We start from the raw sequence: 15,773 nt of genomic DNA, 5'->3' as shown, positions 1-15,773 counted from the left end.
AACCGATAAAAACAATGTTTTACGGGATCGTGTTTTTTCTTCTTAATTATTAAGAATATACATTGAAAACAAATTTTTTTTTCGAATATTTATTTAATTGATATCAATGAAATGAATATTCGAAACAAAAAATGTTTTTCAATGTATTTTGAGAGTTTGGTGTAAAAATGTTTAAATTCAGGATATTATTGTTAATGTATTTATTTTGTACATTAACTCTTAAAAGACTGTGGTAAACAATCCCTTTGCGCGCGGTGATGTAACATCGTGTTACCACTAGTAAAATACGGAATATTCTGAAGTTCAGACATTTGAAAAAAAAAAGAAAAACATGGAAACATACTGTTCAATAATTCGTTTTCCATAACTTATGTGAATAAACATTTAATTTAGCCCCGTTATAGCAAATAAATTAAAAATCACAAAAACGCCGCTCATGTTACGCGCGTGCGCCCCCTATCATTGTCATTAACCAACTGAAGACTAAATCTGTTTTAGACAACACCCGCCGCAGAACAGCGTCTCTGTCTTTCCTGTTATGACTTATATCTTCGTGCTCTCTCTTGTATAAGGTATACGTATAGATGTGTTGCTAAATTAGCGGACATTCATTCTTCGCGTAGCAAGGATAAATACTTTTTGAATAAACATTTGGCATAGTTATACAAATTTTACTTTCCAAGTCACGTGTGAAAATGTCTATTTGAAGATTACAAAAAATTCGAATTCATCACTCAAAAAAATAAGAGAGATATATCAAGTCTTGTGTCCTCTGTCGACTTGTGTGACATCACAGCCACACAAGAGTTAACGCCCAAAGAGCATTTACAAAAAATAAATAAAAAAATATGTTTGTAAAATTTAAAGTAAAACACAAAATATACATAAAAAATACATGAAATTACTTTAAAAAATATGTGAAGTTAAAAAAATAAGAAAATATATAGTAAAAAAGTTATATAAAATTTGTTGTGCCTTGATACCAGAGCTAATGTACAATTATAATTATTGTATGTAGATACATAATAAAATTACACTGAATGCTGGTCATATTTGGGAAAATATTTTTCCCTCGCTGTTTATTAATTAATTTACTAACATACACGGCACGCAGTGCCTTTTACCTTAAAAAGATACATATTAAAAATAATATAAACATTTTAATAAAATGTAAAAAACTTAAGAATTAAATATAAAAGTATTATTTTACATAAATACTTAATAAATAACACAGCAGTTTTGTATAAAAAACATATTTAGATATAAAAAATAATTAAACAATGTGTGCAAATAAAATTTTAAAAGGAAAATAATGAATGTATATTTTTCTTTAAAATGTAAAAAATATAAGTATATTAAATACAACGAAATAATTTGATTTCAGAAAAAAAAAAATAAAAAAAATTAAATAATGATGACAATTAAAGTAATTAAAAAAATTAGTATATACGTAAATATGGTACACAATAGTTGTTGCACAAATGTTGCAATAAATTTAGTGAAACCTAGAGTAGGGGGGTTTATTACATTTATCTCAGGTGTTATATGGATAGTTATATCAAGTACAGATATTAAAACATTATCAATGAGGGAAAGAACGTTAAGTAGAATTTATTCTTTAAAATTTAGCACATATAAGTGGAAGTTAAAATAATGATGCCTAAGATTTTGTATGTGGGAGACATCACTTGGCTAAGAGAGTGTTAACAGACGCGGGTTTATGTAAGAAAGTGGAGTGTGGGAGGTCGCAAAGGGAACATTGTCAATAAAGGCGAGGGGTGATTAAATGTGTGATTATAAATTGAATTGTTGACTTGACTTTTATCATTTATAGATTATTAATATTAATGCATTTGTTATTTACTTGGTGCAGGAGTTTTAGGGTGTGATTATGGAATGAGTGGTTACTATCTATTATATCATTCGTGAATTTAGAGAAATTATTACTGGTCAGCCAACAGCGATGTTCGTTTAGCCTAGTTTTTAAATTTTGCGCTGTTTGTCCAATTTATATTTTTTTGCATTTGCATGAGATTTGGTAAATGCCACTCTTGTTTAACAGCTCTGTATTAGATTTGTAATTAAATAAAATTTTAACCGAAAATATAAATATTGATGACAGCAACCGTGAAAACTTTCGCAATTATTTAATAGTTTTTCTATTAAGTGTACTTTTCATTTAAATTTATTTTCCTTTACACTGACAAAATATTAGAATATACTGCACATTGGTACGAAATTGTTTTGATTTTATCAATATTTTATGTAGCAGATGTTCATAGACTAACTTGATCAATATAAAATTATCAAATTTTAAAAAAAAACTTAGAAATATGAGCAAACTTCGTTTTTTTTTAGTTAAAGATAATGTCCAGCAATAAAAATTACAAAACTGCAAAAAATCGACTTGGATACTTTTTCTCGTATACTTATGATGTCTATCTAAAGATTATTTTGTAAAGAGATGGCATTTTGAGATGGTTAACTCTGCCTTTATTCTTCCTCTGCCAGTTTCTTGTTTCACATTTTCCCCATCATATACAAAAAATGTCAAAGACGTTTTTGCATAAAATTTAAAATCATGTTTTGAAGCAGCATACTATTTGTAGAATAAAGTTGTTGAGACGCAACAGGTATTATTTTTCAATTATATTATATCAAAATACTACAACAGAGATAAAGAACATTTAAGAGAAGGTAATATGGAAGTCTAGGCATCTACAGGGCTTATGACCTGTCAATGCCTGGTTTGAGTGGCCACTTTACACACTGTGTAACATTCACCATTCTGCCTATATTTGAACATCTATATTCCTTCAATTCTTTTATCTGTTGATGTTTATGATGTAAAAGGGCTGAAACTTTATTTATGCGGGTGAGATTCATCTAATTGAATTATTTCACCTACATACTAGGCAACGCCTGAAAATGTTATTTTTTTTAATTTCTATACTTCTTCATGGACCAGGTAATTTATCAACAATATTTTGAATTTGTCCAAATTTTTGTAGACAAGGACTGGATTCAACTCCTTGGAGAGCCGTTTATATCAACATACTACAACAGAGATGAAGAACATTTAAGAGAAGGTAATATAGAAATTGAAAAAATAACATTTCTGACTTCTATATTACCTTCTCTTAAATTTTCTTCATCTCTATTGTAGTATGTTGATATAAACGGCTCCCCAGGGAGTTGAATCTAGTCCTTTTATACAGAAATTTGGACAAATTCAAAATACTGTTGAATTATATTAAAATTAATTATTACTGAGAATGAACAATTGGATAGCACCTCATGTAAATATTGTGCCGTGACTAAGAAAATTCAGAAAATTCATTGAAAAATGACACAGAAAGCCTTACTTTCAGTTTTACCATGAAAGAATTTTGTTGAATAAATATATTTTGCGAGTGTTCAAAATATTATTTGTTACGATGCATGAAGCTGTCATTTAACGATATTAGATTAAATTGTTAATAAGCATATTTAAACCTATTTATACCTTTTGTCAATTTAAATAGATTTTAAGACTGTTTCAATTAAGTGTTGTATATACTCATTTATGCCTAATGTTTATGTTAATACCTAATGCCTAATGTTAGGGCTTAAATAAACCTGTTGATTGGCTTAAAAAAAATATTTTAAAAAATAAGCAGGAAATCTCCGAAGGGACTGATCAAGATATATCTTGATTTTTTTGTCATAGTGAGTGAATAATTCAGTCAGATGAATCTCACCAACATCAATAAAGGTTTTAGCACTTTTGCAACATAAAAGTCAACAGGAGAAAATGTGGTGCACTTTGCACCACAGGGTGTGGACGGGGAAATAATGATGATGATGATAAATAAATATATTTCAATTTTAAAAACTCCCTAAAGAGTGAAATCCAGCTTTGTCTACAAATATTTTGACTTACCCAAAATATTATTATCCATTTAAAAAACTAATATAAAATGTTTGATTTAAATTATTTATTGACAATTCTTGATGGAATTCCATTGCAATGATGTAATAACTTATATGTAATACCAGTACACTTCCACTAATTTGTTTGACCAATTAGCGCTTTTTCCCTCTAATGGGCATCTTCAGACTGGTGAATATTACAGACCATTCTAGATTACGCTGATGTTTCCATGACTGATTTAAGCTGTGAGCAACTCGATAAACTTGAACGACTTCAGAATACATGCATAAGGTACATTTTTGGTCTTAGGAAATATGACCACATTTCTGATTATCGTGGGCAACTGAAATGGCTCAAAATTAGACAGCGGAGAGACTATCACTCCCTCTCACTTCTGTTCAATGTACTTCATAGTCCTAACTCTCCTATATACCTGTGTGAAAAATTTCAACGCTTATCAGTTCATGGTTTACCTCTTCGTTCTCATTCTCAAGGCACTCTCTGAATACCCATACACAATTCCTCTTTCTTCTCTAACTCATATAGTGTCCATGCGGCTCGACTGTGGAATCATCTCCCATCCACCATCAAAGATGTTACGACATTATCTCTGTTTAAATCACGTCTGAAGAAACATCTCCTTTCTCTTCCTTGATCTCTCCTCCTTTCCTTTTTCCTCTTTCCTCTTACCTCTTTTTTCCTTTTTCCCATTGAGTAATAGTTTCGATTTAAGGTAATTTATAAACAAATACGTTTATTTCTATTTTCATATATCTTTAATTTTTTTTTCTTTTTTCTATTGAATATGTTCTGTAACTTGAATTATAAAAATAAAACTTTTATTTTATTGGTTGGTTGGAAGAAATTGCCATTTGGCAATAAGCCCGCCAATGTACAAATAATCATTATGTACAAAAAGTCAAATAAATAAATAAATAAAAAATATTATACAGTGTAAGGATAATTCATATAAAACTAAATAATATCTTTAGTGTAGGTGCATTTAAAAATAAGTTCAAAGAGATACAATACGCAATATTTCACTGGAACAGATTGGGACAAATTATTGAAACATGTGTTGGCGGTGTATTGTAAGAGAAGATTCTATTCCAAGAAAACATTTATTATTTTATTACAATGTACAGAGTCCATAAGGGTGAGGTTTTGAATTCTATTTGCCGATTTATTAAAATTCAATCGCTATTATTTTTTACTATTTATTTCAAAAAATTTCTTTTATTTATTTATTTTATTTTATTTGGAATTTTCACAGCTATTACATAAACAAAATAATTAGAAAAATCTTAACAATACTAAAGCCAATTAAAAAAATCCACTGTAAATATAATGACACATAATATATAAGAAAATAAGTTTAGTAATTGTATTTGTGTGACGTTTGTATTCATGTGTATGTGAATGTGTGTATGCGTGAATGAATGAGGGAGAGGATACATGTGCGTGTGGGAATGAATGAGGAGAGGGTGCGTGTGTATGGGTGCCGAAGTATGAAAATAATATATTTGCTTAAAACTTGTAAATTGTATTGAAAATAGTACAATAAAGAGCTTAGTAAAAAGTTAGAAACCTTTTTGTTAAAATTCAAATGACGAAATGATATAAATTGTTTTTTTTTTTTTTTTTTAAGTATGTTAAATTTCAAAACCGTATTCTGAATCGTATTCAAATTTAACTGTAACCGTATTCAAATTTAACTGATACACGTCGAATGAATAATGTGCGACGAGTCCTATACAATACGGTAGGTAACCACAAAATGCAGTAAATACGAAATAATGACAACAATAAAATAAGGTTTGACAATACGCGAACGTTGATTCAAAACGAACACACAAATGCATATTATATGCACCTACATAATATATATAAATAATAAATAATTTATATCTAAATTTGGACAGATGTTTACAGTTAACAGATGTAAGAGTTGAGAAAATGCGAATGATTAAACATAGGCATAATGGTGAATGTTTTAATACAAACGTGTAAAAATGACATTCAAACTAGTCAATGACAAATAATAAGCTCTGTATATGCCGAGACTTTTATATTACCTTTTAAAAAATGTGTCTCTGTTGCAATTAAATTAGATGCCAAGGTTTCAGTTTAAAAAAAATAAGGAATTGTAAATAAGAAGAAAATATCCCCAAAGAGTTGTATTATGGTGATTTATCGCAACAGAGATGAAATAATTCAGTCAGACGAATCTCACCAACATTGATAAAGGATTCAGCTCTTTAACTTTTCAAAATATATAAACGCACTGAATCTGAGTTATAGAACGCCCAATTACAGTGGTGAACTACATCACAGAACACCCAGGCTTGAGAAAAATCACATTTTATTTTTTGTGTTCTCACCAGGAATCGAACCCGGAACCTTTCGTATGTGAGTCAAGCGTCTTGACCACTACACCACGGATGCCGCCAATGCTACTTACATGAATTATTAAATAATAAAGTAGACTCTTTTAACCTACTCTCCAAAATTAATCTAAATGTCCCCTTTCACGTGACAAAAAATAAGTATTTATTCCATCTGCCAGTCTGTAGCACTAACTATGCACAACACTCTTTCCTCTATCGTTCTTGCTCTAACTGTTATGTTTTTTTTTTCATCTATTGATACATTTAACTTACGCCTTAATTTATTTAAAAATAAATTAAAACTTATTATTTCTGGCTGCGATACAAACCCACTTACTATTTAATGATGCACCCTCCTGAACACTTACTCCCACAGTAATACACATAAACACACATTTTCACTTACAAATACACATAAACACATCCTTTTGTTGTAACACAGTTTAAAAATATGAATGATTTTTATAAAGAAACTTTACTGGTCTGCCAATAAACTGTATTTTAAAAAAAATGTTATTACATCATTATCGACTGATTATTTTTTTTAAATAAATAAAAAATAAATAAATTTAAGTCAACAGATGGAAAAGTTGAGGAGATGATAATACTCAAATGAAGGCAAAAAGGTGAATGTTACACAGTGTGTAAAGTTGCCAGGTAAACTTAAAAAAAAAAAACACCTTTGCATCCTAGGATAAATGTTAATTAATTCACATATTTTATATGTATATGTAAAAAACAAACCTATTAAAAAATATAAAAAATCCCATCAAAAAGCCTCGCGGCTTAGTGTGTAACTAAAATTACAAAAAGTTACAAGGTAAAAGTTTCCACTTACTTTGTTTATTTGCATATGGCGTCCCTAAACGCTTCGGGCTCCTTTGACGACTGCAAACTCCTCTGTGCCCTCCCGCACCAGGTCCACGTCACTTTAAAACATAAACATTTTCCTTCATGCAAAAATAATTATTTGTTAAAACCACTCCTCCAAAATATACTTTTTGATCAAAATTTATTTTTTATAATTTCATAAATATGTATCATCTTTGTATCTCACCGTCAACTTTAAATTATTTTAACACAGATGAAGCATATTTAAAAGAAAAAATATTAAAGTATAGAAATTTACAGTGCTTATGACCTGTCATTGGCTAGTTAAGATGGCCCCTTCACAGTGTAAAGTGGCCACATAAACCAGCCAATGACAGGTCGTGAGCCCTGTAAATTCCTAGACTCCCATATTCCCTCTTCTTAAATGTTCTCCGTCTCTTTTGTAAATTTTTAACATTTAAAGTGTCGCAAAAACTTGTTAATTATATTTTTAATAAAAAAAATATGCAATAAAGAGACAGGTAAGAAATATTCAATTACTCTTAGTCTTTTTAGCATCTAATAAAATTTACTTTAATTCTCAAAATCTATCCTCAATAAAACTACGACCTTTTATCATTGTAAGACGTTTTTATCTCTCTTTTTGTATTTTTTTTCTCCGTTTTCCACCTTATATGTCCACTTTAGAATCAATTCCAGAAATTATATTAAAAACCTTTTATTACTTTGATTTGATTATTTGGCTATCGAAAATTCCTTATCTGAGAAATAATTGTTATTCTCCATCTCAAAAAAAAAAGAAAATATAGTTAAAAAAACAATCATTACTAATTAAAGAGAATAAAAAGAGCACTTTAACAAAAGAAATACAGACTTGTACAAATTATAAATCGCCTGCTTATGTAGTAATTAACCCTTTTCACACCCCTTTTCATTGTTCTTAATTCTTTTGTATATCGGATATTGTATACTCCAGTTGTAATTATTAATTGTGAGAAACGCTTAGACACCAATTAACAGACATAAAGAAAATAAATATGAGCACAAACTCGCACCTTATTAATATTTGAAATGCATTTAAAATTGGACAACGAATTTTCATGGGTTATTATGCCGTGTGTCGTTTGCACTCATTTCCGATATGTTGAATCCTTTATAGCGTCCATCATCAGAGTTGATGTTATTTGTGTTCAATCTGCGAGGCCCTGTAAGAGCTCTGGTCACAACCCTCACCTGATTTTAGCTGAGCTTTATTAGGTCAAAAGCAAAACTTTGCTGGTACCCTTTTAGCAGTTACTTTGCATGGTGCTAACCAGGTATTATTTGCCAGATTATAACACTCTGATTTCTGGCACATGATCTAAGGTCATTACGGGGAGCAGATTAAGGCAACCCACAGTAGAGTTCAGGGCCTATTGGGGCTGTCTCAGCTCCTAGCCTTGCCAATTCATCATCTGCCTCGTTACCGTCGATATTTGAGTGTCCAGGGCCCTGATTACAATGAGAAGTTAAATGAGTTATCTTCTACTGTCTATAAAAAAAAACGATATTTGTGTCCGAAAATGAGTATATTTTAATGAACATTTAAAGTATCTTCGTCGGTAACCTATAACTAAACATGTTCAGAAAAAAAATTGTATACATATTCTACTTTTTATACAGAAAACTTAATTTTACTTTGTAGATACAATTGAAGATAAATGTTATTTTTCGATTGTAATCGGGGCCCAAATACCCTAACCAGTGTCACACTTACCGACACAATTAAGCGTCTGTCGGCCTCCAAAGTTAATTTAGAATTGATCTCGACAGAGTTCAGTGCTTTTAGAGTAGCCTGATTCTCTGAGAGAATACACATTATTTTACACACACAATGTATGCAGCATGTTATTCTGAAATCTGTGTAGTTTCAATTTACGCTTTTATATGTTTCTTTATTACTAGGTATCAGGGCCACGATTATTTTATTTTCAATTATTGTTATCTTTGACTGTCAATAAAGTAAAATCGAAATTTTTGCACGAAAACGTTATTTGCAGATGGTATTTTGCATCACTTCTCGAGAGACAACATTTTCCATTTTTCGACATAGCACATCATTGTTCAGCATTTTCTTTTAGGGCGCTAGACTTAAGAATGAGCTACTTCTTCATATAAAAAATGCACCTTCTCTGCCCACTTTCAGGAAACGCCTGAAACATTACTTTATACCCGTGAAAAGTAAACCTCTCTTCATTTTACTGTTTTCTTGAAAAAATATTTACATTTTTTTTCTTTCCTCGGTTCCTCTTTATCTCTCCTTCTAAACTGATTACCTGATTCCACGTCCCTCATCCTTTGATATGTAAAACACGGTGTACTTTTTTATAAATATGTATACGTGCAAGCCTTATCTCATCATCAAAAATTAGGCTGTTTTTTTAAAATGATTTTTTAATGCATGTATGTATCCACTAAAATATTTCACAAACTATTACTATGACCATTCTGTTTTTTGGTTGGCAGAGAGATATTTCTTTAAAGAAAAAGTCCGCCAAATGACTTACTCTTTGTACTTGAAATTATAAATAAATTAATATAAAAAAATAACATATTACAACAGAGATGAAGAACATTTAAGAGAAGGTAATATAGAAGTCTAGGCATCTACAGGGCTTATGACCTGTCATTGGCTGGTTTAAGTGGCCGCTTGACACACCGTGTGACATTCACCATTCTGCCCATATTTGAACATCATTATTCCTTTAATTCTTTCATCTGTTGATGTTTGTGAAGTTAAAGAGCTGAAATCTTTATTTATGCGAGTGAGATTCATCTAATTGAATTATTTCACCTGCATACTAGGCAACGACTGAAAATGTTATTTTTCAATTTCTATCCTTCTTCATGGACCAGGTGGATTTATCAACAATATTTTGAGTTTGTCCAAATTTTTGTAGACAAAGACTGGATTCAACTCCCTGGGAAGCTGTTTATATTAACATATTACAACAGAGATGAAGAATATTTAGGAGAAGGTAATATAGAAGTCTAGGCATCTACAGGCCACTTAAACCAGCCAATGACAGGTCATAAGCCCTAATTTTTGTAGACAAAGACTGGATTCAACTTCCTGGGAAGCTGTTTGTATTAACATATTACAACAGAGATGAAGAACATTTAATAGAAGGTAATATAGAAGTCTAGGCATCTACAGGCCACTTAAACCAGCCAATGACAGGTCATAAGCCCTGTAGATGCCTAGACTTCTATATTACTTTGGACAAACTCAAAATTTTGTTGATAAAATAAATAGTTTGACTGAATTTCTTCATTGGTTTAGGCCGTTAATGTAATAAATAAATACATCAACATATCCGGAATGCCAAGAAAACAAAACGCTCTTAAAGGTTACCTGGCAGTTGCATTTGTCGTATCGTAAGCCTCTTTAGTGCGTACTCTGCCCGGATGTTGTGTTTTTGAACAAAAGAAAACAAAATGAAAGTTGAACAAACTCAGTACTGCGAACAAATCTCACTTCGGTGGTTAAGAAAGCAAGAATCTAATTATTAGATTATAATTCGGTAACATGCACACGTTAGATTTTAATAAATAATTACTTAACTTTCTTTCGACGCGTTATTTTATCGAGAGTGAAAGTTAAATTAAAAGTTTAAATAAGTAATTTCACTTTAATCCATGTATTTATGTATACACTCTTGTCGCGGTAAAGCAGTGTCACGGACTAGTAGATCAAAAGTTCGGGGTTCAAACTAGAGGTGGTAAAAAAAACTCTTATTTCTCTATGAAAAGGGGTAACTACAGTATCTGAAAAAAACCAACTTTTCAGCAGAGACAAATAGTGATTTTTATAAAATAATCAAATTGGTCATATGATTTATCCAAACCCGTCAATTAAGTATAATTGAAATATTTTGTATTTTTCAATGAAAGGCTTTAAAGTAAATTAATTTTCTTAAATAAATTTCTACTTAAAAGTAAAATACATATAAAATATATGTAAAGACAAATGTTTAAAAAACCTAATAAATTCAAAATAACAGCTGTTTTTTAATGGGGAGATAAGGCTTGTTCATATATTAACTGTAATTAGTAGTATTATAAAAATTTAAAGCATTTACTTTGTGGTAAAACATTTTACTTAATGTTTATAAATATGCCTTTGCTTCACAAATGAATATTTTTTTCTCTTTCTAGTCTTAACTTCGAAAATATTTTTTTAATATTCTTTTTAAATTCTTTTAATAAAGGATATACACTTGGTTTTAAAAATAATATTTTAAATAAAACCAAAAAAATATTCAATCAAACAATTTTTATAACCTGTAATAAATTATAATATACATATATGTGAATATTTTTAAAACGGTATGTGGTCATATACAAATATTTGATAACATTTAGTTAATTGAAGTTCATTATGTTATATTTATTCTGGTAAACTCATTCCTTATTATGACTCCTATTGGCAGAAAACAATTTTAGTGAAATAAAAACACAAGAATGCGAAAAAAAAACAGAAAAAAAATTAAAGGAAAAGATCCGGGGCAGTCAGGTATTCTATCGATTTAAGAACTACAGTCAGGAAGTCCACTGGATCATCAGGGTAGTGTCTTGTTGGGCAATTCTCGACGGTATGCTTGATGGATTGCCTTCCGGCACTACAGTCACAGAACGGTGAGGGTACCTTCCCCCATTTGTGCGTCATGTCCGCAGATCTTTTGGTGCCACACCTGACTCTGTTAAGGCTGCTCCATCTTTTTCTAGGAAGGTCAACCCATGGATTTTTAAACGCTGAATAAACAGAAAAAAAATACATACAGTAAAGGCAAATAAACATTTAAAATCCAGCCAGTCTGCAAGCATTTGGACATAATCAAACATTGTTACAATAAAATAATGCCATCCAGCATATTAATAAAATACGATCTACATTTAAATCTTCGAAAAAAGAAATTCCAATCATTTTTTATCTCAAAATATGTAAATGGCGAAGAGATCTACAAAAAAACTGGAAGATCTATCCCAAAGAATCCCAAGTTGGGCAATAAATTGATTAATCTACACGTTCTGGACATCGGTGTATTAAAATAATAGTGGTTCATAAAAGATTTGATAAAAAAAACAAAATTGACATCTTGTCGCTTTAGTTCGTTTTTGTCTAACAAACACGTCTATACAGATACCTCATAACAAGGAAGACAGAGATGCCGTTCTTCGGTGGGTGTTGTCTAAAACAGATTCAATCTTTAGTAGCTTGATGACAGTGATAGAGGACGCACGGGCGTAATATGAGCGGCGTATTTATGATTTTAAATTTATTTTGCATTAGCAGGGTTAAATTAAACGTTTATTTGCAAAAATTATGGAAAAGGAATTATTTAACAGTATGTCTCTATATTTTTTTTTCAAATGTCTGAACTTTAGAATATTAGTTTACTAGCCGTAACATGATGTTACATCAACGCGCGCAAAGGAATTATTTACTTCAGTCTTTTAAGAGTTAAGAAAAAATCACAATCACGTAGCCAAAAAATATATAATATTCAATGTATACATTAAAAAATATATTAATCTATTATCCCTAATAGTACAATATAATCTACTATGTGTATTTTCCAAAGTTAGTTTTTTTGTATCGATATCTGTAGGTAAACCCGTACCAAGATAAATACAAGTTGTATCTGTATGGTGTGGCATCGGTATTGAATCTGTTAAATCATTGATGTATACATCAAATACGGCATAAACACCCGATTTGTGTTCAATTCCACTTAGGTTCCGGAGCTTATCTTGTATTTGGTGGGAAATACTGTGTTTCCTTATATTCGCTACGCAAATGTGAAACAGTGCAAAAGGCCACAATGTACAGTAGGGTGAACCGATATTTTTTTCCCGAATTTCGAAATGAAAGGGGTCTAAAAAAAAATCTCTTGGATTATTCAGAATGCAAAATATTTCCAAAAAAATATTTGATACTACTTTTGGCCCTCAACCAGAGCTTAAAATTTTCAAAAAAGTCAATTTTCTGCTCTAAACCGGCGGTCATTTCGTATTTGAGCAAAAAAAGCAGTCCAATTAAACTTTAAAATGTGCATTAAACCTTGTTAAATAATTGTTTTAGGGCGTGAGTTGCAATTTGTTCTGTAATAAATGGATAGCATTGTTTTAATGAGCCATTGTTTTTGTCAAAATCAGGCAGGCGCTCAACGGAATCAGTCCCGTGGAGTGTAAACTTTTTGCATTGAGGTAGTTTTAAAACGTGTTTGAATTTGCAATGTGATTATGTTATATCTTTACTAACAAAAAAATATTTTATCGATATAGATAATTTACAAAATATTCAGACAGTTATAAACTTCAAAGCTCATCTGAGTACCAAAAGTAGTCTGAAATATATTTTTTAATAATTTTTACGTTTAATATGATCCAAAATGCAACTTTTTAGACCCCTTCCACTTTGATGTCTAAAAAAATAAAAACCATTTATACATCATCACCACTCTAGTGTACAGCTTTAAGTTCAGAGTATGCGGCATAAACAGATAGTCCTTTTTACTCTAATCCTTTTGCGGGGCAATGTTGTTTGATATTTGTTTTAACACGATTTCAAAGTCGCGTTATATGAAGCATCATCTCTTTTTAATTACGCCTCAGAGCTTTGAACGTTTTCTCACGATTTTCGTTCTTATTACAAATTCATATAAAAGAGTAGATTCTTATTGGATTTGTTAAAATTCAAAGAAGTTTTGTTTTCATAATTTTTAAAAGCGGTCAATTGAATAAGAGCATTTACATTTTTAAATGATTTTTTTGCTCTAGTAAATTCTAAACATAAGCAAATGAACTTCAAAATTTTACTTTTACCAAGAGAAAGTAGCATCTCACCAAAATAAGATACGTTAAACCAAAACGAGAATCATTTTAATAAAACATATATGTAATAGGTTTGAGCTCTAAAGTATGTATATATTTAACATTATAGGGACGAGGTTGTCAATTTTTTTAAAGTACGAAATTAGCAAAAATTTACAAATCTGCATTCCTTCCATACTCTTTTACTTTTATTTGCTTTTTATATATATTGATAATTTTTATGTTTTTCTTATTATGTATTTTTGTATAATTTAATTTAGTACGTACTATTATTTGGCATGTGATTTATTGCTCCTATTCCTTATATTTCTTACTATAATTGAGTGAATTTCTAGAAAACATAACTCAATTATCATTTTAATTATACTTTTATATATAAATATTCTTTTTCTGTTGATTTAAATCACGCTCTTATTTTGTATTATTATTATTATTATTTTTTATTTTTTTTAATACTAATATATTTTACTATTATTTTGTTGATTTTAATGATACCACTATTTTGTATATTTGATTATGTGTAATTCTTAATTTGTATAATTTACATTTTAAAAATTAATTCTGATTATCTGTTTTGCATTGTATTCTTTATAATTTGATTATTTATTACATTTACCTTTTTTTCTAGATTGTGATTCTATGTCATTATAATTTGATCTAATTAATGTTACTATGTATTCTTATTATTTATTGTGGCTTGACACGGGCATAGCCTAAAAAGCCTTAATAAGCTCATAAATATTTAATTTTGTAATTTTGAATGAATAAATAAATAAGATAAAATAAACAACCGATTGAAGATTTGAAGAAATATGGATTTTCAAACAACGACAGAAAGGTTAATATGAGAAATGAGAAATCATCATCATTATTTATTCACGACTAGTGGTGTATAGAGTACTGCATTTAAACACTAAAAGCAGCGTGCTTTAATCATTTATTTCTTATATATACGAAAAACTAAAAGAAACTCTAATATTACAGTATGAGCACATCATAATCAAAATTTAAAAAAAAACACTGTATTCAAAGTTCTTCATGTTGAAAATAAAATATTGAAATCAGACATGTTGGAAATCTTAGTCAAAAAATCGATTCGAAATAAGAAAAAAATAGTATATTAATTACATTTAAAGCATTTAGTTTGTGGCCAAACATTTTATTAAATATGTGTACGTAACCACTTAGCAACGTTCCTATCTCTACAGGTTTCGAGACGTATCCATCTCTTTGTCATGACACCATTTTTTTTTTCTATATAGAATAGAATATAGATATAGAATATTCTAAAGTTCAGACATTTGTCATATTGTTTAATAACTCATTTTCCATAATGTATGCGAATAAACGTATGTAGCCCTGTTAAAGCAAAATATATTTAAAATCTCAAATACGACGCTAGTGTTACGCGCGTGCGTCCCCCATTACTGTCATCAACCGACTGAAGACTGCATCTGTTTAAGACAACACCTGCCGCAGAACAGCGTCTCTGTCTTCCTTGTTATGACTCCTGTCTTCGTGCTCTCTCTTGTATAAGGTATCTGTATATATGTGTTGCTGAATAAGCGGACATTAATTCTTCGCGGAGCAAGGATAAATATTTTTCGTATTAACATTTAGCATAGTTATACAAATTTTACTTTCCTAATCGGGTGTGAAAATGTCTATTTGAAGATTACAAAAAAAACTAATTCATTTTTTTTTTAATAAGAGAGATATATCAAGTCTTGTGTCGCATGTCAATTAGTGTGACATCACAGCCACAC

The sequence above is a fragment of the Micrasema longulum genome, unplaced genomic scaffold (assembly GCF_059751315.1).
Source record: "Micrasema longulum isolate JH-2025_06_02 unplaced genomic scaffold, ASM5975131v1 h1tg000274l, whole genome shotgun sequence".
Lineage (NCBI taxonomy): Eukaryota > Metazoa > Arthropoda > Insecta > Trichoptera > Brachycentridae > Micrasema > Micrasema longulum.
This window is presented reverse-complemented; position numbering follows the sequence as displayed.